This window comes from Lissotriton helveticus, chromosome 3_1 (genome assembly GCF_964261635.1).
Source record: "Lissotriton helveticus chromosome 3_1, aLisHel1.1, whole genome shotgun sequence".
In the NCBI taxonomy this organism is placed as follows: Eukaryota; Metazoa; Chordata; class Amphibia; order Caudata; family Salamandridae; genus Lissotriton; species Lissotriton helveticus.
The window spans coordinates 844,118,339-844,139,841 of NC_136061.1; the positions used below are offsets into that span (position 1 = coordinate 844,118,339).

Sequence of the window (21,503 nt, forward strand, 5' to 3'; positions counted from 1 at the left end):
ACCTGCGGGGGCCAGGGGGTCTGGCGCTGGGCGCGGTCCAGGCGCGGACGGGTGCAGACGGGCTTACCTTTGGCGTGCCTTCGGCGCACCATTGGCGCACCCGCTGCGCGTTAACGCTCCGCGTATGCGCTGACTCTGCTATAAATGGAGAGTGGAGGGGGTGGAGCGAGGGAGGAGCAGCTGGGAGGTGGGAGCGGGGTGGCGAATGGGAGAGGCTCGGGGAAACCAGCAGGAGTGGGGGCGGGGCCACGGGGGTGCAGCGGCAGGGAGCGGGGTGGGCAGCGTGGCCAGAAGCTGGGGCTAGGGCAGACGGCGGCAACAGGGAGCAGAGCACAAAATGGCGCAGATCAACACACGTATGGGGCAAAACGGCAACAAGGTACAGTACAGCGATACAAATGGGGCAAGACGGCAACAGGGGGCAGAGCTAAACGATACCAATGCGGCTAAACAATACAAAACGAGCAAAACGGCACAACAATACAATGCAGCAGTTCAAGGAGGGTCAAAATGGCAACAGGGGGCAGAGCAGAACGATACCAGTGGGGCTAGACATACAAAACGAGCAAAAACGGCACAACAATACAATGCAGCACGGCAACAGGGGACAGAGCACAAAAGGCAGCAGAGCAACAGAAGTGCTATGGCGATACTACCGTCCACAGCGGGGGCAGTCAGGGCTGCGGATCGGGCAGCGGTGGCAGCAGGAGACGGGTGATTTCCTGGAGGGCGCCACGCGGTGGGTAGAGTGACCGGGCGGTGGCAGCAGGGGACCGGGTGACTTCCTGGAGGGGGCCACGCGGCGGGTAGAGCGACCGGCACTGACGTGGTCAGGCTGGGTCACCAAGGCAGGGGTCAATCACAGCGCAGGAGTTGAGCAGCGCAACCAGGAGCCAGTGGCCACATGGGGGCCGGGAGCTGCAGCGACCGGGTGGTCAGGCCAGGAGTCCAGGGTGGGCACGTCGCGTGAGAGCACCTGTGTGCCGGCCGCAGGGACGCAGGCCTTTACATCCGCGTGGGTGGGGTGGCAACACCAGGCGGCCACAGACCCAATCCAGGCCGCAGGGTCGCAGGCGCCCACAGAGGAGCCCCAAACCGGTAGGGCAAGGAGCCAGTGACAGGCTCTCAAAATCTGTCAGTAGTAGGGCACCCCCGTAGAGCCGAGGGGGGGAGCCCAGCCACCCACCGCCACAGGTCCGCCACAATCACCCGACCCCCACCCAAGCCCGGATCTCCCTCCACGCGTCCGCCCCCCAAGGCCGGCCAGCCCCACCACTCCAGGCCCCGGCTCCGCGGTGTGCAGCAGGCCCAAAAGGCCTGAGCTCTGCCCCAGCTACGAGGGCCAGACAGAGGACCGGCGGCCATGGAGCAGGCAAGGGGAGCGAACCCCGGGCAGGCAGCGACGGGCAAAGCGACAAAACAAAGGGCAGCTAGGGGCGCGGACTCACCGGCAGCGCAGCGCTCGGGTGTAATAGGCCGCAGCTAGGTCCCGGCGTCATCGGACAGCGGCGACTTCCACAGCAGTGCCTCCAACCCTCATCTGGCCTCAAATCACGTCCCGCATGTCCCCAGGCATTGGAGAATGGTGTCTAGGTGGGCAGATGCACGTCTTCATCGAGTAAGGAGCTAGTTCAACCGCCCGACCGGCAAGGCTTCAGGTGGATGCGGCCATCTTGGTCGCCTCCGTAGCCACGCACCCCCACAGCATTCACATATGGGGAAAAGAGCTCTGCGCAGGCTTGAATAACAAAGAATAATATGCTACGTGACTAAATCTCGCTTGAAACTGAAAAACGCTTTTTCGCATGCACAAACCAGAACCGCGTAAGTAATCATGTGACTAACCTGTTTGAGGGGGAAAACTGTCATGCATGCGCAAGAATTACTAACAGTCGGTCTTGAGGCACTGCGTGCCTGGCATATGCTTCCCTGAACCTAAAAAAAGCTTGTTCTGCTACTGCTTTTGCTTACAGAAAAATAATTTAACATGGAATAGAGTAGAAGTGGGTGGTGAACAGAGACAATCACATATTTGAGAAATTAACATCTGTTTATGATTCTTTTATTAATAGTGTACATTTGGGCCGGTATACCTTGGCAATAACAGTAAATGGCGCTGGAAGAAAAATTGTATTGTGCATGCCCGGAAAGAGAGGTAATGTGACCTGTTACCCGGAAAATTTGATTAACTGCCAAAGACCAAGGAAAGCAGCTGTGTAAATATGGGAACGTGTGATATTTGTCAATGGAGCATGAATAAAATTATATTTAATTTGCAACAACATATGTATGAGAAAGGAAGTATGGATGAGCTAAAGGGGAAAGGATTACATAACAAAAGGGTCTTAAGAAATTAGCTGTGTCAGCATAGTATGATGTGAACTCCCCTACTCTCGACCAATCATATTCTATATTTTACCAATACTTGCAACTTTAAGGGTGGGACAAGCAGAAATAAAGACTATAATTAAGGTGACCAAAAGATTAAGGCGGCTGCTTGCTGCTGTGTGATTAGTGTTTTGGTGCTGAAGGTGCTGCTGGAGTTTGCTGTAGAGACGAGAGGGAGAGAGGCAAGAGAACAGACTGGGAAGATTCACCCTTGAAAGACAGCCTGATTAGATTGAAGAATCTGGAAGAATATCGAGGAGGGAGAGAGTGTGTCAGAGAGATGCGTTTGGGTGCGTCGGGGTTCTAGAGAAGTTTAGTAAGTATTATTCTGTCCTAATCCTGTCCTCTAGTCTTTATCTCCTGATCCTTCATCAGGAGACCTCCCCCAGTCCTTTGGCCAGAGGGGTGGGTTTTCACGTTTCACTATCAGGTAATTATTATTCAGTCTTAAATTTGAATATCTTTTGCAAATGTATGATTTATTATGTCTTTTGTCTCTCCATCTATCCACTCTCAATGCATTAAATTGTTGAATGTGTTTGTGAATTGAATGTATTTGATAAATTATTTTTCTCTCCCATGAAAGTTGATGGAGTTTGCACTGTGAATCTGTACAAATGAGCGTTCACTTTGACTGAGATATTAGATAAAATTAATTGAATCTTACCCAGAGTCTGTGGTTATTTCATTAAGATTTGTAAGTAAGTTAGTTAATTTGTTAATATCACCATCAACTACCCGACTAATGGTCCATTGACCAAATGAAGAGTGTTGATCTTTGAAGTTTGGTTAGGCATTGACTAATCAAGATCAAAGTGAATATAAAACTTGACCCCCAGCAGAACAGCCAGGAAACTTGAATGTGTATATGGGCCCATTTGAAAAATGTTGTTGATTGTGAAATGTTCATCCTGGCCTTTCGCTGGCTGAACACATTTTAGATCATCTAACAGAGGAATTAGCGTTTTGTGGCTCCCTCTATCGGCAATTTGGTGCATAAAATACATTCTAAAACCTGAAACGCGTAAATAGGCATTTTGCTATATAATGTACGGTGGAAAAGAAATATTATTTCTGAACATTTCAAACAGAGTTTTCACTGAGGAAATTAAGATGCAGGCAAATTCTGATATTCATTGATGTTCGCCCCCTGCTTGCTAGACTTGTTTCAAGGGAAGGCAGACCAAAAGCAGAGATGCAGGGATATATGGGAGAGCTTTGAATGGCAATGCTTACGCGGTTCCCAAACTGGTGGTGTGAATCTGATCACGGTGCCCCTCGCTAATTTTAATGGCACACAGGGGTGCCGCTGCGTACAGATTGGGAACCACTGGTTAGGAAGCAGGGATTCCAGTTGCACACTGCAATCGAGTCTCTAGATGTGCATCTTTTTTGGTCATCAAAGGTTAATGCTTCATCCTTCATTCTTTAAGGATGAGATTATAGCATCAGTGACATGAAGAATCCACATTTTGTTTTTGGCAGCTTTACATAGGGCAACCTTGCCCAAGGACATAAGAGCACTTCACAACAGACACAGACTATGTTGAATGTTTGTTTTTTTGACACTGGGAGAATTGCTGGGACTCAAGGGGTGCTGAGCTGAGGCCGGGTTTCATCATGTTGCTTAGTCAGCAGTTGTAGCCGCTAGTCCATATTGCCTCTGTTAAAAGCTTGGCTTGAGGTTCCAAGAGGACCTTGAGCTGAGTCAGAGCCAGGCATCAGGCTTAGACCCGGCTCGTACTTTCAGTGGCTTGCCCACTTCTAATATTTATGTTATCTGAGCAAACTCTTTAGGAAGATAATGTTCCTCCTACACAAACCACAAATTAACAAAGCTTGTGTCCTGGGTACAGCAATAAAGTAACTTGATTAGCTAGCAAATATGCCAGCTCATCACAAGGAAAGTTATACTTGACAATATAAGATTGCTACTGTCATTGGCATAGTGCAGCCTTCATGAGCATGAAGCCTTTCACCAGCCTGTGCTGAGTCACAATGAACAGTGCCAGCCTCTACATCCTTGGAAAGCACACTGCTCTGGGGGGTTTTGAGCAGGGCGTCTCTGCTCTTCAAACGGTAAGGCCAACCTCCTGGCAGTGCAGAATAGGGTCAGGGGGACTACTGTTTGTTTTACTTGTTGTTAACAATCATATGAAGATGTGGTCAGCTGGTTTGTCATTTGGTGATCAGACATCCGGGATTTGCCTAGACAGTCCCAGTTTTCAAATGACTGTGCCAGCATCCTCAAAAAATTTTGTTAAAATAAATACATATTCTGGTTTTTGAGAGACGGTCAGGTGGGCGAGCACATCAATTACCGTGTTGTGCGGTTTCTCGTTTACACTGGCCCTCATCAAAGCGGGGACAGATGTTCACTTGTTTATAGTCACCTGCTATGCTGCTGCACCTCATTCACGCAGCACATAAAATGTTAATGAGGAGTGAATCAGCTTCTGTGGGACCCACCATCCAAGGCTGGGATCACCAGCAGCCTGAATGCATTCAGTGTTGTCCTTCAGCTCGACCACTATTGGTGCCAACATGTAGTCCTATTTCTATAGCTATCCTGTTTTTAGATTCTGAAAATCTTGTCATCATAATTTGTTATATACTTAGTGTAGCATCCTCCCTAGCTGGGGAGCATGCAAGTAATACACCCCACACAGAGCTCTGTAACAGACATCTTTATTCCCTGGTATACATCACACACTGCAATTCTCATTACGTCATAACCATTAATAACCACACCCTAACAACTCCCAGCAAGTTATGTAATTCCTCAGTTGAGTCCACCTAGAAGGGTCGTAGCGCACATAGTCTCATGACATTTATTAGAACTGGAGGCCTCTAGTTGGCAATGGTTTGCACCTTTGTGCAAATAGGGGCCCTTCCTTATAGTCAGGATAAGTGACTATACACTCCTAAAATAACCCCTGCTCACCCTCTTGGTAGTCTGGCACGAGCAATCAGGCTTATCTCCGAGGCAGTGTGTAAAGCATTTGCACATATTCAACAGTAATACAATGAAAACACTGCACAAGGACACCACACCAGTTTTAGAAAAATAACCAATATTTATCTGTGCAAACAAGACCAAAATGATAAAAGACCAACATATGGTAATCAGAAATAGTTACTTTGCAAGTATGACTTAAAATTGCAGTTCATTGAAGTTGGTAGCTCCGTCCGGTGCTACAACTGTGCTTAAAACAACAGAATCCAACAGTTCCGGCTAAGCGTGTCAGTGTGGACCAACATTAGTGTCAGCAGACTTTTAACCAGTACCTTTGGCTTCTGCCGACTGCGTCGGTACGAGCTGGTTGTGGCAACCATTGCGGTTATGATGTGAAGCGTAGCAGTGTGGTATGCGGTGCAGGCATCGGCTCAGTGATGGTCGTCCAGAGGCATCGGTGAGATCAGGGCTGCAGTGCGGAGTGAGCTGGTCCTCGTTGCGATGCTGAAGGTCACAGTCCAACCGATAGTGCCGGTTGTTGGGAGCTGGCGTCAGTCTGCCCAGACTGCAGTGTGGGATGGGCGGTGCGCCGTGTGACTTACGAGCAGTGCCCCCAAACCATGGTGTGTTCATGGGTGTTGCTGTCAGCAGGCAGCAACGTCGTCGGTGAGACCAGGGTGGCAGAGTGAAGAGAGGCGGTGCCTTCAGGACACGGAGTCTACAGCTGTGTTGGTGACAGTGGTGGCCGCTTGCCCCCTCTGTGGCAACTGAAACTGCGGTTCCAGAGGCAGTACCCAGAGGTAGGTGAACTCTTTGCTGTCCCTGAGACTTTGTGAATAGGAGGCAAGCTCTATTTCAAGCTCTTGGAAATACTCAGCACAAGTAAAGAAAGTTTAGTCCAGTCCTTTCACTACCTAAGGCAGAAGCAGCAACTGCAGGCCAACCCAACAAAGCAACAGCACCGCAACGGGGCAGGACTCCTCCTAGCAGTTTCTCCAGCTCTTCTTCTTCTAGGCAGGTTCCTTGATCCAAGCGAGTTCTAGAGTTCTGGGGTATGGGCCCCAATATTTATACTGCATTTCTCTTTGCTCTCTTGGGCAGAGAGTGTCTGTGCTTAGTCCAAACCAGTTTGGTCCTCTCTGGCCCAGCTTCCCAGTGAGAGGTGGAGACAGATTTGTCCATACGAGACCAGGTCCATTCAGGTGCAAGGAAATCTCCTCCCACTACTCTAAATGCGGCCCAATGTCTATTCAGCCCAGCGCTGACTCATCCAGTAAAAGCAGAACACATCTCGACCCCCCAGTGGCTGTCTGAAGAAAATGCTAATTCTCAGCCCCTATCACTCAAAACCAGGCAGTCAAGCCACAACCCAGCAGAGCCACACAGGATGGCTATGCAAGAAAATACCTACTTTCTAAAAGACGTATTTTCAAACACAGAACATAAAAATCATCTTTACTAAAAGATGCATTTCTACGCTCTGAGTTCAGGCATACTAAACTCTATTTCTCTATCTTTTCCCAATGGGAAGATATACTCGTAAAATGTTACAGAGTATTCCCCATTCTTTTCCTATGGGACAGATAGCCTTTCAACAGTGAAAAACTAATTACACTGCAGTTCAGTATCAGGACATGTCAAACACAGCATTACATGTCCTACCTGTCAAATACACTGCACCCTGCCCACAAAGATACCTTGGGCCTACTTTAGGGGTGTACTAAATTGGAAGGTTAGGGCTTTGGCAAGTGAGTGCACTTGCCAAGTCGACATGGCAGTAAAACTACGTACAGACACTGCAGTGGCAGGTCTGAGAACCCTTTGAAAGGCTGCTTGTATGGGTGGCACGATCAGTGCTTTAGGCTCACTTGCAGCATTTGATTTACAGGCCCGGCACTCTCAGTTCACTTTGTAAGGGACTTACCAGTAAATCAAATATGCCAATCATAGAAACACCAATCCATAATCCAATTTACAATAGGAGCAATTGCACTTTAACACTGAACAGCAGTGAGAAAGTACGCAGAGACACTAAACCAGCAAACAGTGTCAAAACCGGAAGGTCAGAAAGCAAACAAGCAGGGGAAACATGCCAAAAGATGCCAGGTCTAACAACATTACCACTCCCGCTTTGTTAAATAAAAAGTATATGGGAAAAGAACAGGAGAGAGGGGAAAAAAGGGTAAATGAGGGTACGTCCTTTTCCCCAAAGTAATATTCGAAACAACTTGGACGGACCCGCAGAGAGCTATACCACTTGAGTTGAATCACCTACCTAGTAGTAGAGAGCAAACATCCAATGGAATTTTTAAGAAGACCCCTCCCCCACCAACCTAGTTGGTGGCATGCTTCATCATTGGGGTCCCAACTGAGTTGCCGAATGCAACCCAGCTGTGTTACGACGCCTGGTTACAGCGGAGCGAGTTTGATGGGATAAAGTGAGTACTCTGAGGGTAGGATGCTCAGAGAGTGGTGAGATTAAAAACATCTCAAAGATATGCCCTGATGAAAAACTTTAATAAAAGGGTCGTAGGACATAATTCAAAATAATATTGGGATATATTGAAGAATAGATTGTACTTCTATATCCCTTAAAAATAGGATCGCGCCGGTGGGATCCTGTGAAGCACATTACAGGTTTGAATATGGGGGTCCATCCTTGACAAATGTTTGACTACAGGAGGTCCTGTCCCTACAGGATCAAATAGATCGCTTGACTCTTGGTTCATATACCAAACCAAGCAGTGGGTCCGTAAGTACGGTTTTCCCACAACACTCACAGCACACATTAGGGTGTGTGCTGATATTTCACACACGTGGTTACCTCCACATTTGTAACCAATTCACTGTTTTTTTCAACACTTTGGTCTTGATGAAAGCCTTACAACTAACGTAAGAGGCTGAAACATGTTGACCAGTTTTTAAGGGATATAGAAGTACAATCTATTCTTCAATATACCCCAATATTATTTTTAATCATGTCCTAGGACCCTTTTCATAAAGTTATTCACCAGGGCATCAGTCCTGCCAAGTATCACGCATCAGGCATTAGTGTAACGCATTTCAGTGTGGTGATCCGCATTACCGCACTGAAATGCATTGTCACGCATTATAGCGCCTCCTCAGCTGCCACGTGGAGCGTTGCTAAAATGCACGTGATGGACTGAGCTGCAGTGCCTTTCATCGCAGTGCAAACTGCTCCAGGCAGGCGGAGGTTAAGAAGGATGGCTAGATCTGCTCGCAGCTCTGCGAGTTAGTATTGCTACAGTGTCATTGTAATATTCAAGTTAGACACACTTCCGGGCCGATACACATGGAGCCGAACTTAAAGTGACGTAACTACAGTCAGTGCCCAATGATGAAGTAGCGTGACTAGGCTACGTGAGTCACGTCCATTCTGTTGCTCCCGCCCATGCTTCTTTAAAGTTAAAATGTGCAGGTCAGACCTGCTCCTCTTGACCTCACCGCTCTCACTGCAGCGGGGTGGCGGGAGTGAGGAGAACAATTTTAGACACTAACGCCGGTTTATTTTCACCGTTGTCAATGAAGGGCAAACAGGCTAAGAGCTGCGGTCAGTACAGGGAAAGCCAGACTCAAAGCTGCTGACACCACCAATGTTATGTGGTAAAGATGCCAGCTCATGGATCCAATCTGGAATGGATCCCATCTGCACCATTTGGTCACAGACTAGGCCAGAGCCACGAGTCGGGGTCACAGAGACCGCGCCAGGGGCCAGCCGCAGTGAGAGTGGATGCAGCAAGCTGCAGTGCTCGCTGGTTGCAGCACGATTGACTGCACCCCGACGGTAGTAATATCTGATGCGACCGGGACCCAGCCCACCGGCCTGCAGCTGCCCAGTGACGATCATAATGCCGAATAATTAGTAAGTGCCTGAGAGAGCAGGTAATCTATTAACTGGAATGATCAATTACATATATTTAAATACTTCACCATAGCTGCCGTGTATAGATTGCTGTTATGGAACAGAGCTATGTGACGAGGTTAGTGTAGACCTAGGTACCAGTGATTTCCAATATTTATTTCCTCCCTCAGCCTGTGCCCTGAGCCCGTGCCCCCATAATTGTTGCTGTTGACTCTCCTAGCACCACTAAACTCTGCTCTGAGTATGAGAGAGGCTGAGCAGGTGGTGTTAAGGGCAGGCACGCCTCTCACATTAGCAAAGCAGTGCCATTGTCACCAGTCACCAGTTCTGCATCGAGAGCTCTTCAGGGGGCTCCTCACCAGCGTCATGACTAAGGACAAACTGACTTCGCTACTGTACAGCAGCTGAGAGACCAGTGTATACAGCTGGCCGAGCCAGTGAGTGTGGTTGTCCTAGACTCACAGAGACACTTCTCAAGGGCATCGACAGCTGCATTTATTTGTTATTTTTCCCCACGTTGGTGCACCAGTGTAGTGTTGTGACTTTACTATAAAATTAACGCTACCAGTTATTTCGCACAAAGGAGGGGCTAAATATCCCTGTTAAAAGAACTCTAATATACCAAAGATGCATTGCATATTCCCCAAATTATGATCAGTGTAAAAGGGCACTATGTTAGTGCCCTTCCATTTCTGTCATTTGCAGCAGTTTTAAGATTGTCCTAGTTTATTGCTGCGCAAATGGGTGTAATTTCTAATGTTTATATATGAATTTCCCTCGTCTTTACTGCTTGATTTTGTTCGTTCCCCAGGTACCCAGGGCATGGTGACCAGAAAAGACCCCTGAGGGCTGCAGCACTTATTGTGCCCCCATCAGGGGCCATGTACCCTGGCAACCAGACACTGTCTTTGCAGGCTGAGTGCCTAAGTACAGAACTAAAACAAGAGTCGACATGGTACACATCCCTGTGTGCCATGCCCACAGAACCCACTGCCCTGGCATACTTCAGTCACCCCTCTAACTGGGTCCGTATGCCAGAGGTGAGGGCACAGGTGCATGAGCCTTGTGCCCCTACAGTAGCCAGGGCCATTCCTGGGCACTGTAAGTGCAGTGATGCCATTTAAGAGTATATGGTGCTGGGAGGTTGTCATTACGAACTCCACAGCACCATAATGGCTACACTGAAGACTGACAAGTTTGCTACCAAATTTCTCAGCACATTAAACCCGCACTGGTGCCAGTGGGGAATTTAATGTAAAATGCACGAGAGGGCATCTTAGAGATGCCCTCTAAAACCCGAACCTACAATCCACGTCTGGGCTGAGTGGCTGCAGAGGTTGCCACATGGCAGACATGTTGCTGGACCCCTGGGTGGAGAGCACCCAGCTCTCCTGGGCCTGCAACAATGCACATCCTGGGCGAGGTACTATGTCCCCTCCCCCAGGAGGGACAGGGGGAAGCTTCAAAGGCATACCGCCTCTGAGAGATGCTCCAGACCATTTGCTGTACCCAGCAACTGGCCCCCCACCCGTTCTACCCCCACTCTGGCGGGAAGACTGGCGGGAAAATCTACGTCAGGAAGGAGGGTGTGCCAACCTTTGCCAACTCCACCCCTCAGGTGGAGGCGGCAAGGTGATACACGACCCCGGGCTCCGGCCATCTTGTAGATGGGGAGCCTCGCCCAATCCCAGCTAGGCTCCTGCCCACCTCCCACAGGAGAGGAGCAGGCTAGGCGGTGTCCTCACCCCACGACAGGGACCATTGGTCCCTGTCCTTGCCTTACCTGTAACGCCCCTAAATTTAGTATTTAGGGACTCACTGAACCTTCCTTCCTCAGATCCCGATATCAAAAGAAGAAAGAAGATCAAGAAGAAGAAGACCCGCCACGCAGCTGCTAACAACAGGACAACAACAACTGACTAGGCCCCAGCCCTACTGGCCTGTTGATCCTGGAACCTGCTCCTTCCTAATCCCGGCGACCTCTGCAGACAGCAACCTTGGGACACCCAGAGGACCTGCCTGCTTTGACCCTCTCGAAGATTGGGACTCCCATCAGCAGAGGCTCTGCTGCAACAACCCACCTGGTGCTCACCAGGAAGCTCCAGACCCACCCAATCTGCACCAGCCGCGCCCGGGCCGGGCCAACCCGAACCAAGATCACGAGGACGTCCCCCCGGCAACTGGGACCCTAAGTCCAGTGCCCAAAGACCCTCCTCGATGAACCAGCCGACGCCTGCAGACTCAGAATAGGGGCCACCCCAACCGCGACCAGCCGAGGGTAAGCTTTTCCGACCCCCAAAAACACCCCTGCACCCAGCGCCCTGCGGCCCCCTGTGCCTCCCTTTGGGGTACCTACCTATGCTCCATCATCCCAACTTACCTCTCGAAGTGCTGGTCGCCCCTGGAGAGTCACTGTCCCCGAGCCTGCAGCCTTTGTTCCTTTTTCAAGATCCTCATTGGATAACATACAGCGCCCGACGGCTCAAAAGCACCCTGCACCCAGCCGCCCGAGTGCCGCTGGCTGTTATCCCTTGGCCCTATCCTACTTCCCCCCTTGCCCTGAGCAAGTGACCAGGAGCCCAGCTCCCAGAGCCGCGTGGCCGGCTAGCCAGCAGCCACCAACCGAAGGCCCCATTTCCCTCATTGGATATCATTGGGCCTACCTACCTCTGCACTTGGCCGCCCCTGTGCCGCTGGGACTGGACTAACTGTACTTACCTGACCCTGGGGGACCCCTGAGTCTATGCCCAGAACCCTAACTTCACCAACCAAGTAAACCGGTAATTCACTTACCTGCCATTGGATAACATTGACCCATTTGCACTCGAAAATTTTCTAAGTGTGAAGTTTTGAAAACTGAAAATATTCCTATAAAATCAGCCAAAGTCCGAATTCGAAAGTACTCAACTGTGATCAGGGAAGAAGCCAGTACTGTACCTTTCAGGCCAGTACTGAACCGCAAAAGTAACCCCTCGCGGGTTTACTAGTAACCTGTATTTTCTCCGTAGGAACCCATTGTCTGCTTTTTTATGAAATTTCTTCTAAGTGTCTACTTTTGAAAACTGCAAATATTCTTTAAAAATCGTATGAAATAATGAAACGCAATTATCTACCTGTTTTGAGTTAAGCCCCCGTGCTGGCCCTAGGAGACTAGTGCTGGGTTACAAAAGTAACGCAATCATACTTTACCTGCAACCTGAATTTCCTCCCATTGAATAACATTGTCAGAATTACATTGAAAAGTTTCTGAGTGTGAACTTTTAAAACAACTTTATATTCATGAAAATTCATCACAGTAACCAAAACGTTTTTGCTAATCTGGTTTCAGCTTAGACCCCAGGACTGAATCTAAGATCTAGTCCTGGAACTACCAAAGAAATCCATAAAGTAATCAACTGTACTTACCTGTGAAAAAACCATTGAACTCAATGCTAGAGTGTGTTTCAGAACTATGTTGCTTACTAGCTATCCTGTAATTATTGTGTGCACAAACTTTATTGCTCCTCTGCAAAGTATTTACATGAAAGTACTCATAACTTGAAAAGTATATTTTTATAACTGTTGGTTCTAAAAATAAAACAACTATATCTGAGGATATAATAACAATTGGCCTGGAGTTTAGTTCTTGAGTGTGTTAAACCTTTTGCTGACCGAGTGTGTACAACAAATGCTTTACACTGTCCTCTGGTACTGCCTTACTGATTGACCAAGCTACCACTTTGGAGAGTAAGGTCAGTTATGACTTTAACCTCTGTTATACCTTCGGGGTTTGTGGACTCTATAAACACTGTACTTCATTGTTGTCCAGTATATATAGAGCCACTTTCTCACATGGACTATTAGGCGGGTCTTCTCATTCATGATTGCAGGAGCTGAGATATTTGGAGGGGGCTTCTTAAAGTGTGACGAGTCCCATGTGATGGACTTTCCGGGTCAGTGCGCTGTCACCATGTGTCAGTTGCACATCACAATCCTCAGAGGATAGACTGAAAATGGACTGTCTGCTTTGGTTTTCCCTTGACCAGGACCCAGTCACCTTTATTGAAGACTGTTTTGTGAGCTAGTCAACACCAATCAGCATATGTGTTCATTTTGCACTTCTGAGAAGTATTTGTGATGCACACCTTATCAGCATTCATGAATTTGTTCGCTGTCTACTGTGGCAGTTTGGTTCCGATAGCCATCCCAAATAGCAAGGTGGCAGGACTGTCATCAGTTGTGGAGTGAGGAGTTGAACGAAAAGCATGGAGGGCTTGACACAGGGCCTGGCTTAACTTAATTCCCTCCATTGATGCTCGTTGAACTACCCTTTTGAGGGTATCCATGAATCGTTCCACAACACCATTGGCTTGGGACCACAGAGGTGTACTCTTTTGATGCTTGACATTGAGTCTGACTAGAAACTCATTGAATTATTTGCAATAAATGGCAGACCATTGTCAGATTTGAGAATGGCGGGGATACCCCATGCTGCAAAGATGTAATTCAGCAGTTCGATGACATTGTCATGAGCTGTTAATTATAACTCTTCTACTAAAGGAAAGCGTGAATACTCATCACTGACTATTATGAGATGTTCTCCATTTCCTAAGGGCCTAACAAAATCAACTGCAACTCTTTTGCAGGAAGGTCAGACATTGCCAAAGGATACTGCATCACTTTGTGGGAAAGGAAGTTGCAAAGATGGCACACTTTTACTTCCCTCTCAACTCGCTCATCTGGGTGCAGCAACCACACTTGGTCACTTAGGACTCTTTTGGTGGCTACAATGCCACTATTTACCTCATGGGCTAGTTCAATGACTTGCTATCTTAGGGTCTCAGGTTTGACGAATCTCAATACAACATCTTCCCTGGTAATGGACAGTTCATGCTGTATATTTTAGAATGTTTTAAATTCAACATCGTTAGCAAAAGGTTGAGTACTCTTCTTCCACAATTGAGTTCAAATGATGTCTTTGAGGATAAGTATGTTGTTGCCTGCATTAGTAGTAGCAATAATCTGTTCAACGGATAGGACTGCTGGCATGCTGGACCACATAATGAAGTTGATGTACTACTTAGCTGTTTTGGATGTCAAAATGCGACAATGCAGTGGTACTTGTGAAAAGTAATCAGCAGGGTTCTGATCTTTACCTGGTTTGTGTACAATAGCATAGTCGTACTCTTGCAGTTGCATCCCCTACCTCTTAAAGCAAGGAGTCATCCGGGCTTCCAAAAATAGTGAGCAACGCTTGGTGGTCTGTAACAATATTGAAACGTTTTCAGTATAGAAACACATGAAAATGTTCACAGGTTCACACTACAGTCTAACTCTCCTTCTCCGGTGGAGAATAGGAACGTTCTGTGTCAGAATGGCCTTGACTGGCATAGGCCACAATGTGACTCTGAGCATTCGGATGACTATTAGGTTGATAGAGGATTGCCCCCAGCACCACCGGGCTCCCATCTACTGTGATTTCAGTATTTAACTTGGAATCAAAATAGTCCATCTCAGTTGCAATTTCAATCGCATGTTTTATTCTTTAAAAAATGTGATAAAATTCAGGAGACCACTAGAAAGGGACATTTAGTTTTGTCAAGTCTCTCAATGGGGCACACGCAGTTGCAAAGTCACAAATGTACCTCGAGCAATAACTGGCCATGCTTAACAAGGATCGCAGCATGGTGACATCTGGTGGGGGGGGGCAAGTAGCTGACAGTGCATGCACTTTATCTAGGTCAGGAGTCATTCCCCCCATCAGAAAATATATTCTCAAAGAACTTAACTTTTGTCTTGTGAAACTTACACTTTGCTTCATTCAGAGTGAGACCTGCATCTGCAAGTAGCTGGCTCACTTCTGTAAGTGCCTTGTCATGCTGCTTTTGCGTAGTCCCAAATATCAGTATGTCGATCCTGTAGTTAACAGCATGTGTAACCAGTTGAATTATTAGACATATAACATCCTGAAATATTTGTGCAGTAAACGACACACAAAACTCAATCTTATGTATCTGAACAAACCAACATGAGTCCAAAAAAAAGTAATGTACCTATAGTTTTCTTCCAGCTCGAGTTGATGATATCCTTTAATCAGGTCAGGACGGAAAAAGACTTTGGCTCCATTTGCCTGCATGATCATGTCCACTATATGTGGACCAAGATGTCTTTCTCTCTCAATTGCTTTGTTGGCATGGCATACATAAACACAGATATGCTCCGCACCTCCCTTGTCCTTTTTTTGGCACCACCACTATGGGCGAGACCCAGGACATAGGACCCGTGGAACGCTCAATTATGTCATGCTTCAACAGCATTTCCAGTTCTTTTTGAATGGCTACTTGCAAGTGAAAAGCAATTCTGCAGTGCTGCTGGGCAACAGGGAAAATGCCCTCGTTAATATGAAGTTGCACTTTAATTTTCTTAAGCCTTCATAGGCCATGAAACAATGAAGGGAACTGACTCACAATTTCAGATTGAATTTTAAGGTTATAGTTAAGAGATATCGGTCCCATGTAAGCAACAGTGGCAAAACTGAGTAGGCACACACTGGATGAAGTTCCTTGAAGAATGTGAATTGGTGCTTGTACTGCCATTGTTTTATGTTGCCTGGTTGTTATGAATGACCCTTGGCTCTGCACTGGTTTGGCGGCAGCCAAATTGTATACCTTTGTGTTTGACGGGTTGAGGTCTGGTACAGGAGACATGCTGTTAAACATTTCTACTGGCATGAATTTAATTGACACACCACTGTCTATGATATAGGTTATGGGGCAACTGTTGACCTTTATTGTAATCTTGACACCGTTTCCAAATTAATTCTGTTGTTTTGTTGTTGGTTTATCTTTGTCCCATGTTCTTCTCTGTGAGCAGCCATACCTACATGTGCATCTTGTTCTTTAGTTGATACCATCATCGCACATCCATCTTCTTCACTTGATAATGATGTTGACCAGCCTTTATAGGATGAACTTAATGACAATCAACTTTATCTGGTTTCTACTTGTCATAACTGATGTTGCTTTTTGGCCTAGTGGGCGTGGCGAGAATGATTCTTGCAATAATTTTCTCTTCTCGCTGTGATGCAGTTGGTTTCTCTTTTGGCTTGCAAACTGTTTTGAAGTGGTTTTCTTTCCCGCAACCTTTTCACGTCTGTCCTATAGCTGGACATCAACTCTCATGGGCAAACGAAAACCCACATTGGAAACACAACTTTTTCTTCTTTGGAGACATCAGCTTTTGTCTATCTACCTTGTGCTTGTTTATCATGACTGACGCTAATTCACTTTTCACTGTTCCAGCTGCCATATCAGCAGCATGTTGACCTGCTCTTCAATTGTCCCTTGCAGTTATTAATATTTTTTCCAAACAGACCGACTCTCTCTCTGAGGCATATGGCTTCGTCATGAAACTCATTAAACTTACAGTGTTTGATAAGGACATCAAGTCTCTCAACAAACTCATCCATTGTTTTACCATCTTGCTGTCTCACTTGATTGAAAATTTACCTTTCATAGTCGAAATTCGGCATCCGATTGAAATTGGTTCTCAATGCTTCTTTGATCTGACGGTGCTATATTACATCAGTCTGCAAGATGTTCTTCAGCACTTCTTTTACTCTGTCACCGGCGAGGTTCTTTAAGTATTTAATGATTTTCTCATCATCTCCTTCCAAGGCATCTATGAAGTCATCGAACGTCCTGATCCATGCCATCCGCCTGGTTCCAATATTCTGCTTCTTGGTGGTGTTGAATGGCGATGGTGGTTTCAGGAACATGGCTACTGTGTATTTCGGGCCCCCTTCTGCTGCCATTGAGAGCATGTGCTATTCCGACTGCTTTTGCTGTGCACCTGAATCTACACCTTCTGTAAGCACCAGCCTTCTGCTTGAGTTTTGGTTCATCATGCCCACTTGGAGATCGTATAGCACTTCTCTCATCCTTGACCGTGAGTGAGTTTTCTGTTTCTCGCACCTGGTTGTCTTTGCTGTCACCATTTTGTTTCATTCAAGCAATTTCTCCATTATTATGCATACAGCTCAATTTCTCTCCTTTCAACCTTAATAATAATAATCCACATTTGTAAAGCGCACAATCACCCGTAAGGATCTCTAGGCGCTGGGGGCCGTCGGGAAGATTAAGCAAGCTATTGCCCAGAGTCACCTGGTGCTGGGCTAATCTGCTGCCGGTGCCGGGGATCGAACCGTGATCCCCAGATTCCGGAGTCAGTCACCCTGGCCGCGGTGCCACACCTCTTCCTTACCTTACCTTACCATCAAGTTCTGGTGGGCTTACTGACAGTGCTCCTCTGTAAGTTCTTCACCTTCTTTGAGGGCCTTGTCAGGGCTTGTCAGGGCCTGGAGTGGGGCTTTAACACCACGTACGCCACCTTCAAAGTTCTTCACCTTCTTTGAGGGCCTTGTCAGGGCTTGTCAGGGCTGGAGTGGGGCTTTAACACCACGTACGCCACCTTCAAACTGCTTCTCATCGATTTGGGCGCATGTGCCAAGCACGAGCAATTTGCTGTACCGTTACAAACACTCATGAAGAGCAGTCTCATTTCTTCGGGGCACGTATCCCAGGCTTGTCGCCAATTGTAGCATCCTCCCTAGCCCGGGAGCATGTAAGTAAATACACCACATATGGAACTCTGTAACAGACGTCTTTATTCCTTGGCATACAATCACACACTGCAACTCTCATTACGTCATAACTGTTATTAATCACACATAAGACCTTCCAGCAAGTTACGTAATTTCTCCATTGAGTCTACCCAGAACCTCAAGTGTCCTAGCGCACATAGTCTCACAACACTACACTTAGCAACCTCATACACAGAGCGACCTTAGTGGCTTAGTGGACAAATTGATAAATTCCTTTGTAGAGGTTAACTGTTTACTTTGTTATCTTCCATGTTCTGATTTCTGTATTCAGGTGTAAAAGTGGTTTTAACAAGTTGAACTTTTTTGAACAGACTGCATTAATGTATGGTAAAATGAGACAATAGCAAAGTAGTATCACAGAATGTGCTGTATTACACTGCGTATTTTACTCAACCCTACTGGAAAATATGGTTCTCCATTGCCACATTATTTCAGTGATCCTAGTTATGCAAAAAGTAAATGTATCAAATTTGTGGTAACTGTAAAAAACGAGTGACTTTTATATGATGTGTTTGCCTTTTCTAGCTGCTGTAACTAACAGGTGAAAGTATTGTATATTTGAATAGCAATCTCTCTATCAAACTCCGAATAATAAAAGGATTAGTTGGCCCCGCCTGTACTAGAACTCGTATAATGATACTACAAGTACCAGAAATCTAAGAAAAACAACGGTACTGCCCCCAAGTAGTCACCCATGGACTTGAGACTCTTGACAGCTGTGCACTAATAGCAGGACACCTCGCGATTGCTGCTGGGTCTTATGTCCTCAGTTAGAATATAGAAACTACAACAGCAGGGAAGCAATGCTTTGGATTTCTTTCAGTTGAACAAACTATTTATTAAATATTATTTAAAAGAACCAAGTTTTGGGAGTACTATTTGAAATAGCAGCATTGCTTCGTGTTGGTACTCTCTAGCCCTGAGGCAGGCTCTATGGTCGTGTGGCTGAGCCTGCTGTCGCCAGGGGCAGACGGTTGCTAAGGAGGTCCTTTTGTTCATCCTCCGCCGGCTGATAGAGGAAGTGACGCCAACCCAAATCCGGTAGTGATTGGAACATCTGTGATAAGAGCCGCCGGAATTCCGAAGGACCCAGCGAGAGGTAGAGCGAGCGGTTGGAGACACGGGGCTCAGCGAGAGCGGACCGGTGGGTCGGACGGGAAGCGGCTTAAAACCTGAGGGCGGTGGCGAGGGAGAGGAGTTGGTGTATGTGTTGAAAGCTGTTCTTGGGGATTGGCAAACACGTAGACCGTGTTATTGTTGGATAAGTACCGAGCGAACACTGCTGCGTTGTAGACCGTGTTATTGGTGTAGTGTGTATGATGCAAAGAGAGTTTATGTCGCGAAAGCGCTGCGTAGCACCTCATCGTAGGGTGTACTGGTGGCAATCTAAAGGGTTTCCATCATAATCAACGTTTCCAGCAATGTGCTTTGCTGTTGCATTCTGAAGTTGGAGTCTTAGATTGATTTCAATTTGGACTCTCCCTCCTGACAACAGTGATTTATTTGTAAAAGGAACGCCCAATAATTGAAACCGTGTGCATTGCAAACACGGAGCAAGGTGCCAGTTTCTGTTGGTAGGGTGAGCGGACCCTGTTACTCTGGGATATCCCGGTACACCAAGTGATTGGACTCCATTCTGGCAGCCATACTTTGCATAGCTGCCAAGGTTTCAGATTGCTTATGTGTGACATTTTCGTAATTTCAGTGTAATTATGAGTGACATTTCAACGACTACGAGCGACGCTCTCGCAAGCAAAGTCCAGCAGTGAAGAAGAGGGAAACCTATAAATATCAGAAATTACACCCATTTGAGCAACGAGTAAATCTATGAAGATCTTAAAAATGCTGCAAGGTAGCAGAAATGGAAGCGCACTAACTGGAGACAAACTGCGTGACTACGGTTCTCAGCATAGCTGCTAAGTTTTTAGACTGCTAATGCGTGACATTGTCAGGGTTCCAGTGTAGTATGAGTGGCATTCTACTGCCAAATATGTGACACTTCAAGTAAAAGAAAATCGGAACGTCCATGTAAAGAGATACATATCATAAATGAACGCATTGGAACTGCTGCAAATTTACACTAAACTATTTGATGGTCCGTGTACTTGCAGAAGTAATCTCTTTGCAGTCTAGCCACAAGTCTGGCTCATCATGTAGCAAGGAGGGTTAATATGCCTGCTACTAAGCTCAACGTGTAACACGCAGTTCACAGATTTGTATTGTGTGTAGACAGTTCAGCCGGTTACTGCTTATGCTTGACAGATCCTTTTGTTACCCACAGCCACAGGTCACAAGTTACACTTCTTGAATTATAGCTCAGTGAGTTACGAACTGGCACTAACCAGCTGGATGTAGACTGGTAGACTGCTGTGCATCAGTTTGGAACATTATTTTCTTTCCAGGGTTTATTTATTCTATGGTTGCTATTAAGGTTTTTTTGGGTAGTAAGACTGGTTAGTACTTTAGAAACACTTATTTGCAAATTATTTATTAAGGCAGATTAAACGTGACCTTTTTACAATGCATGCATCTCTTATGATGAACAAATTATGGGCACTCATAAACCTGCCTCCTAATCATTGTTTAAGAACTTGTGAAGTGACCAGTGAATTTATTTGAGCGCATCGGCATTAGGGTTTTAAACTGCAGCTAGCCCCCAGGCAGGATGCCACTGAAACAAAAGCAGTGCTGATGTCGAATGTATTGATACACCTACTGACTGCTCGCACACACACACACAAGTGAACTGAGGCCCAGGCTCACACTTAAAAAAATAAATAAAAATGACTTGAAGTCTGGCTGGCTGGAGGACAAGGTGTCCATCACACTGGAAGGTGTGAGCCTCTCGTGGGTTTTAATGCTGCTGCAGTTGTCTCTCTGACCTCACTGCAGTCCTCCAGTCAAGAGTCACTGGCTGGTCAGCGGAACTGTGCCTTTTAGAGCCTTGGGCTGTTGGCCTGCACAGGACAGTCTATCTGTGCCAAAACACAAGGGGAGCAGCAGGTGAGTTGTTTTCACTCCAGGGGTGTGGAATTTATTAAAATATCTACTTGTCCATGGGGCAGGTTGCTTCATAAATCTACTTGTCCTGTAACAAAATCCACCTGTCCCTTTGGTGCCATGTTGTGCGGCGACAAATTATGGCAGCAATCTCATTATAAAAGAGCTCTTATATAGCCTCTCTGATTATGCCAGGGCTCATACCATAGTAGTGTTTGAATTCTAGCAATCCCTTTATGTTGCTACGTTTCTGCTGATCTTGATACTGGGACAGAAGGTAGTGGTAAACAATAGTTCCGGGGTTGGAATGTCCTATTGAGTCTGTGCAAACCTAATAACTTGCATGTTTTAAGGGTTTTCAACAACTCTGCTCTAATATTTTCCAATACTGATAAATGTTGGAAATTTACTCCTGATAATGGCAGATGTAAACCTTCTTCCAGAGTTGGGGAACAAAGTGGTTGGATGGAAAATAAACTTGCAAACACTCAGGTGTTCGCATGAGCAAATCGACACATGCATATTTGCTTACGCTAAAATGCAGTTCACAAATATTTTCTAGGAGTACTATTTCTTGCCCTACTGCTGTAAATTCTTGTGAATTCACGAAAGCCATATAGCTGCCCTTAATGCAA

General features: G+C 46.5%; 1 protein-coding gene across 4 annotated transcripts in view; it reads left to right on the forward strand.

The window, feature by feature from the left end:
* Positions 1-18,883: 18,883 nt before the first annotated feature.
* Positions 18,884-21,503, forward strand: part of LOC144823016 (zinc finger protein 706-like) — a 32,803-nt gene continuing 30,183 nt past the window's right edge. For 2 of the 4 annotated variants that reach the window (XM_078681141.1, XM_078681138.1), the window contains exon 1: positions 18,884-19,012. The gene's annotated coding sequence lies outside the window, so the exon portion shown is untranslated. Of the gene's footprint in view, positions 19,072-21,503 lie in introns of all 4 variants that reach the window. The other 2 variants (XM_078681140.1, XM_078681139.1) reach the window with 2 other exon arrangements.